Source organism: Lactuca saligna, chromosome 3, assembly GCF_052625555.1.
Source record: "Lactuca saligna cultivar CGN05327 chromosome 3, ASM5262555v1, whole genome shotgun sequence".
NCBI classification, from domain to species: Eukaryota; Viridiplantae; Streptophyta; class Magnoliopsida; order Asterales; family Asteraceae; genus Lactuca; species Lactuca saligna.
The window spans coordinates 219,950,114-219,958,092 of NC_136419.1; positions in this window are offsets into that span (position 1 = coordinate 219,950,114).

Sequence of the window (7,979 nt, forward strand, 5' to 3'; positions counted from 1 at the left end):
TCAGCCGGAGCCAGTAAGTAACCCCAAAATACCATACAAGATATTTGTTTTCGAGCTTTGATAGAACAGCATGCTAGTATTAGGCTAGGGATCTTCAGGATTTCATGATAATGTTGCCTGTTTTATGATGCCTGCTAGCCTAGGGTTTCCTTCTGTATGAGATTTTCAGTGTTCCCCTAGGAGTGAGGATTGAGCGCTTGCTATGTATATTTGTCACTAGAGTGTTGTGGTAGTACTTCATATAAATATGGGTAGGTGTGGAAGGTAGTATGCGCCCATACTCTTGAAAGCACAGGACCCATACGCGTATCAGGGAAACCATGACCTCTAGGGTTGGGTTGAGAGTTGGTTCCCGGGTTAGTGGAAAGTATCTGAGATATTGTGGTGTTTTTTAGTATGGTGGTCACGAGGCATGCTGGGAGCGGATCTGGGTCGGGATCGGGAGCAGGAGAGGGAGGTCAGGGCGGGTCTGTACCGCCCGAGGTTGTTGGTTAGTTGAGCACGGGTGAGTTGGATGCTAGGATTCGTGAGATCCTGCATGATGAGGTTGTTGCGTTGTTCCGGGCCGAGCTGCCGGAACTATTTGGGTCGATCAAGACCGCCATGGTGGAGTATTTTGATGAGCGTTATGCGGCTCTCGCAGAGACGGTTGCCGCCGCGGCTACATCGGCTCTAGCATCGGCAGGGGGAGGAGCTAGTAGAGGATTCCAATATCGGGACTTCGATAATACGAAGCCCCCTACCTTTGATGGATTTTAGGACCCGATTATTGCTATGAGATGGTTATCAGACGTGGAAGGGTGTTTCTTCACATGTTCATGCCCTACTGATCAGAGGGTGAGGTGTGCTCTGAACCTGTTGAGGCTTGGGGCGAAGGATTGGTGGAGATTGACCACGGGGTCATATTCGGATGCTAAGAGGGCTGCGGTTCATGGGATCAGTTCCGAGAGATGTTTAGCACTCGTTATGTTCCGCGGGTTGAGAAGGAAAGATTGGCTCAGGACTTCCTTGAGCTAAAGCAGGATTCGGAGTCAGTGACGGAGATCACCAGGATGTTCACTTAGAGAGCGATGTTTTGCCCCGAGTTTGCTTCGGAGCAGGCTCAGATGTCCCGATATCTGAGTATGCTTAAGAGGGATATCAGACAGTTCATGTCTACGCAGAGGTGCGACACCTTGTTGGAGTTGCAGGAGGCCGCTAGGCGGCGTGAGTTGGAGATTGAGTTGTAGTTGCGAGAGTAGAGGCAGGCTCCGGTGCATTCGCAGCCGGTGCCGAAACGGTCTAAGACCGTCGATTCTAGATTGGGAGATCAGAGCAGCCACACTTGTGGGAAGTGTGGGAAGGGTCACACCGGAGTTTGTCGGTCCGGTGGTGCATGCCGCAAGTGTGGAAGGGAGGGGCACTATGCGAAGGATTGTCGGCAGGCAGTCCCGAGTCGGGATTTGAGGATCTGTTATCATTATCATCAGGTTGGGAACTTGAGGGTCAACTGTCCACAACTTACTGCAGGACCGGTGTAGGCTCCAGCACCGGCCACGTTGAGGATCACGGGTGGAGGTCAGGATGGTGCGGAGCCCCCAAGGGCTCAGGGTCGTGCTTTTCAGCTTACAGCGGAGGAGGTCAGGGCAGTGCCGGATGCAACTGCGGGTATGTTCTTCTTGATGCCTTATTATTTTATGATTATTGTGAAGTATTGTTTATCTGCTAGTCTCGTTGCATGGTTTTCGATATTGTATTCTTTGATTTTGAGGGTTATGGGATGGTTATGGGCTTTGTGTTAGAAATTTTGTTGGTTATCATTCATGAGGGTTGTTCATGTGAATCGGGTGTTGGTCAGGATATCGGGTAGCATCTGCATTCTGAGGAGTGGTTAGCTGAAGATCGAGTTTCTTTCAAGAATGGGATGATCAGTGTTGATGTGTGATTTGTGAAGATTGCTCGTGTTAGTGGGAATCGGTTCGTGTGTAAGTTTTTGTGTCAGGAAGGTCTGATGAGGAAGGTCGGCAATGGCGACCAGTGGTTGATAGTCAGTGCTCTAAGTGGGAGAGAATTGGGGAATTCTCCGGAGAAAAATCGATGAGTATGAAAGGTTGTTTAGCTGCATGGGATTCAGTAGTGTCTCGGTCAGCCAAAGGCGTAGGCTGGTATGAGTAAATGGCAGGTGTGCGGGGTGGGATACAGACCATTATCGATTGATTGTGGAAGGCCTAGGATTGGGCCGAGACTGAGTATATGGGATGGAGGTAGAGTTCGGAACCCTAGAGGGCTAGAACAGTATGCATGGGAGGGGTTTCCCGAAGGAATAACTCAGAATGTTGATTGCTAGTTGAGCGGTCCGGATAGACTGAAGGCCGGTCGGCGTACCAGTCAGGCCGAAGGCTCGGAGGACGGTCCATCTAGACTTAAGGCCCTGGAGGGTGGTCCAATCATGCTGAAGACTCTGAAGGTATTGTTAGACAGGTTCGAGGAAATGGGTTGAGTATATCGCGATGTGTTAGCATTAGAAGGTCTGGCCTCGGATATTGATCACGATTAGTGGAGGTAGTGCATGGACTTGAGAATCTTCGCGAGTGGATTCAGAGTATGTATGGTGCATGGGATGGCGGTTATGCCATAAGGAAATGGTGTAGTATTGGGTGAGCACCGTGGCACTTGTGATAGTGTCAAGGAAGCCAAGTGGATCTCCTTGGTAAGGAATAAGGAAAGGAATGTAGCTCCGAGGGGGAGTGTAATTTCACGAAAGTAAAAACAGTTGTGCGGAGTTATGATTGGAGTTCTTCAATTATGGTTATTGCGCAGTGTGTGCGGCGGTGATATGGAATCACATCCGGTTGGGATGTCTGCCGAGGTCGCGGAACGAAATTCTGAGGGTGTAAAGTCAAGAGGCTCATAAGGGATGCAGAGATGGAGTCTTAGATTCCCAGCTCGATATTTGGTTAAGAAATTGTGTATGCAGGGGTAATTCATCCTGGGGGATGTTTGGAGGTGTTCTTAGTGTATCGGGTTTTCCAGCCCGAGGATGCTAGAGTCAGTTCAACATGGGTATGAGATTGCGGAGAGCTACTCATGAGAGTTGCTATGAGATTAAGGGATGTATCATCCTATCAGCATAAAGTGAGTAAAGTTGAATTCAGAACGGGATTCTGGTGGTTCAGGGATTATCTCTGGCTCGTATGAGTCAAGTGAGTGTTGTGACTTGGATCGAGCGAAGTATCAGGGAGTGGTACTCAGTTGTTAGGTGTGGTTATCAAAGGGTAAAGTGGTGGCCGACTTGTGACGGTGGCCAGGACACCGTGAGAAAGGAGAAAGTGAGTTTCTGGTTTCTATGGTTGTGCTTTGAGGAACCTGGTTGGGTTAATGCCAGGAGTTGTAATGCGAGAGAATTTCTAGAGTTGAGTTGTTGCAGGCTTCGAGGACGAAGCCTAATTTAAGTGGGGGAGAATTGTAACATCCCGAAATATCAAGAGTAGAGTTGAAGGGCTAAAAGTGAAAATATATAAGCGAAACTCGGTGAGTCCATCGGTGGACTCGGCGAGTAGAGTCGCGACTCCGATTGCGTATTAAGTGACCAACTCAGCGAGTCGGCGGATGGACTCGGCGAGTTGGTGTTGGGTGAAGAAAACTCTAATCTTCGGGGGTTGCCCCCTATTTATAGGATGTTATGCCTTTTCTTCAGCCTCTAGGTACCCTGAGTGTTCCAGAGAAAACCCTTATCGTGAGAAATTCCATTATTGAGAGGATTAAAGCTTGGAAGAAGGGATTTGTGAAGAGAAGTTGGAGGAATTCGAGGATAGCATCAAGAGGGCTTGTGGATCTGAAGTATTCATCAGTTTAGGCTCATCTTTGGGTGTTGGTGTTAGCCAGTGGTGAAGATCGTGTCAGTGGTCGGAGCATCTCGGTCTTATCTTTCCAGTCAGCAGTTGCGAGGTGAGTTATCCTCACTATATCAACAGGGTCTAAGGCACCAAGGCCGGCCCTTTATCGGATTGTAATCCGGGTATTGTTGTTATGTTGCTGTTTTACTATGTTTGCATCCTGGTAGTTAGGATGGTAATCGTTAGAGACCTGGTTAAGGTCGGTATCCTGGTATATAGGGAGATGCTATGCTAGTGACCGGTTAGGTCGGTATCCTGCTTAGAGTATGTTGTGTTACGTGATCTGCTAGATCGGTTTGATCTAATGTGAATTGTTATATGATTGTATGTTTATGTGCACATGGTTGTTTGACTGGGGTTGGGTTGAGGCGGGACCTGCTTTGTGCTGTAGGCCAACATACCCAGGGCGGACCGGTTATTCCGAAGGCCCAGCGAGCGATCCAGATAGCTTGTAGGCCCCACGAGGGCAGACCAGACGTGCCGAGGCTCGGAGAGTGGACTAGGCCGACTGAAGGCCCGATGCAGTTGGACCAGTCATACTGTAGACTCAGAGAGTGGACCAGGTGGGTTGAAGGCCCGGTGTGGGCGGACCAACCACACTGCACACTCGAGGGACATGACTGGACTCGGAGGGTGGACCACGTGGACTGAAGGTCCGACACGACGGACCAGTCACACAGTAGACCCGATATGCATGGTTGTTCTGTGGTTCGATATGATATAGCATGTTATGTGTATGGTATATCTGGTTGGTATTTTGGGGGTATCTCACTAGGCTTTCGGGCTTAAAGTTGTGGTTTAATGTTTTTCAGGTCCTTCAAGAGACCGTGGCAAAGCAAAGGCATGATCGTACCGCTCCTCGAGTTTGTTTTTTATGATATGGTTCTGGGAATACACTGATAATAAATGTATTGAAAACCTTTTTGTAATAACATTATTAAAATGGGTTGTTTTTGAAAAGTCTAAATTTGTTGAAATTTTTGGTCGTTACAGTATCCTTTCACATAAGGGTTTACGGTAGTAAACCCAAAGGAAAATGCCCTTAGGCCGTAAACTCCTCAAAGAGGGTGTTTTATGGCCCTAGTCCATTCCAAAGGCTAAACCACCTAGTAGGATTGCTTTAAAGGATTGTTAAACCTCCAAACAACACATGGTTGCAAGGAGTGGAGTTTAGACCATAAACCCTTGAGTTTAGTACCGTAAACTCCTAGGGTAAAGGTCATTTAGACCGTAAACTCGCAAGGAGTTTACCCTTGGACCCCAAACACGCTAGTTTTGCCCTACTAACACTCGGATGCAATCCTCGTGAACTTTAACACTTGAAACAAAGTATTTTCAATTTCTCGGGTGTCCCAACTTATTTTATTAGTTATAATAAGGATACTTAGTTATATATATGTTCATTATATGATTACTAGGCTCGTGCGCGTGTACAAGTCTTCGTTTGTCACCTAGCACCGTAACCGACACTTCAATCCAATCCACTCACCACAAGTGAGTTCATACCCCTGTAATTAACCTTTGAAATGCTTTTAAATGTTTTAAATGCTTTTATGGGGGGGGACACAAGTTGAATACTTATAGTTATTAAATCAATCACATGTGATTAATAACTACAAAACCAATGATTTTACTACTATTCAAACTGTTTATCAAAGATGTTTTACTTCCAACTGTTTTTACAAACTCTTTTACTTATCAAATGATTTTACTTAAACTTTGTTACAATTATTATAAATTGCATGCCCGTATATGTATAGTTATATAAGAAATGTTAAAAAGGCTTAGGAAGGCCGTACGCCCTATTTCTTTTTCCTCGATTTGGATGTGGTCTGGTGGGATATCGGGTAGCCGTCCGAAGGTTGTTTCAATATAAATTATATATCATGTGTACATATATGGTCATAAAAGTTCTTCCATGTTAATACATACTAGTTACATCATTTGTAAGTTACCATTGGGGTAACACAGGATCATGCATATACTATTGTTAGATCAATGAGTTAGTTCATTCATGAGTCAATACTTATTACTATGAGAACATATACAACTATACTAGAAAGAGAACATATACAACTATACTATGAGAACATATACAACTATACTAGAAGGAGAACATATACAACTATACTACAAGAACATATACAACTATACTAGAAGGAGAACATATACAACTATACTATGAAAACATATACAATGATACTAGAACGAGTAACAATACATTACATGTACATATATACATTGACAAAATTGTGATCCACTGTATCAGAGTATGCCTTAAATGTCATGGTCCAAGTTGTAGCCAGAGTCTCTTGGAGGGAGAGCATGAGTTTGTGTATAGATCTATACTGGATTGACTATCCTACACCTTGTTGCTAGCTACAGTCGGACCTGCAGGTCTGCAGGTGCCAAACGTCATTTCTTTTTACGACCTACATTTTCCGTTGTTTATCCAATCGATAGTATGGTACAATTAATCAAATGATAACTTAATATAAATCCGGTTTAAGGTAGTTAGTACAGCAGTAGTTCCTATAATACAACACTATAGTACTACATTAATTTACCCTTTACATATTTAGTGATCTTTTCACTTAAGCATTAATGTACAAACTATGTTTTGAGAATGATAGTTACACTGGGAAAAATTACATGCTTTTATAGTAAACGAACATACAAAATAGTTACGCGTTGGTAGAACGCTACATTTAATAGAAAATATAGGTTTTTCTAAGAGATTCAAACTTTTACAAATACTTACAAACATTCACATACTTATATTTCCAATGTTTACAAACTTGTGTTTTTAACTACATTCAAACATTTTGATACAACCACCGACACTAAAATACTTATGAACTCGCCAGCTTAATGTTGATAAACTCTTTCAAAATAACTTGTATTCTCAGGTCATCAGTAGACAAGTACCGAGGCCAGCTTTTGAGAAAATGGAGCGCATTCAAGACTCATCTTATTATTTTGATTTACAATTTTTGGTGTCTATAACTGTACGAAACACGCTTGTATTAAAATTATATATTTAATGCAATGGATGATGTTGTTTGCTTGTTTACTGTTATACTGTGTTGTGATACTATACATGACGTCCTCCGCCCCAGAACGTTTCCGCCGTTCTTGGTTTTGGGGTGTGACAGATTGGTATCAGAGCATTGTTTATAGTGAATTCAGTATATCAACCCATAAAAGATATACTAACTATAAACCCATTTGGGATTAAAACACTCTGACCAAGGGTCTATACTTTAAATACTAAAATATTTAATTAAATATACAAGTCTGCATTCATACTAAAATCAGTGTCACTAGGATAGAACAATACAGGTGGACTTAGAGACATATAGTCAAAACTGGGAACATATAGCCTCATCAACTATATTATCCGAGGGTTGACTAGCATGTGCCTAAGTGTAGTTGTGTGGTTGCAACAAGTCTAAAATCTTACCAACAATACCACAATGAGAAAACTAGAACATAACATTAAACTTAAAATACTATAGGAAGTATTTTGTGCTACTACAAACTATTGATACACTAGATTCTTATACCTTTCTTCTCGTGTAGATTAAATGGCTGAATTCCATCATGGTGACCCATACTTTCCACCCAACGGAAATGTTGGATGGCTTGAGGCAGAGTCTGATGATGAGCATCAAATCCCTTTGGATGATCATCAAGCAGAAGGCTTTTCTGATGGATCTGACTCTGAGCCTGAAGTCAACAACCTACCTCTAGTAGGCCAAGCCCCAAACAACCACCCCCGACCAGCTTTTCCAGGTCCTACACCCTTATGGGCAACAAACTTAAATCATTGGAGCGATGAACAGTGTTAACCCTTACCATACTTAGGGGACCGAATCTTTTACAACCTTAGCAAAGGTGGCTCTACAGATCGAGCTCTACCCGTCATCATCCTCAGAATAGCTCGTAATGATGAACAAGGTCGAGTAGCCATCGACCGAGTCATGGAGGTTGATGCCAGTTCTGGTGTCAACACAGTCTGCATCCGCCGTCTCGAAGAAGAAATGGAAAGGACCAGGAGAACCAATGAGACCCTGCAGCAATAGCTGGTTGCCTCTCAAGCCG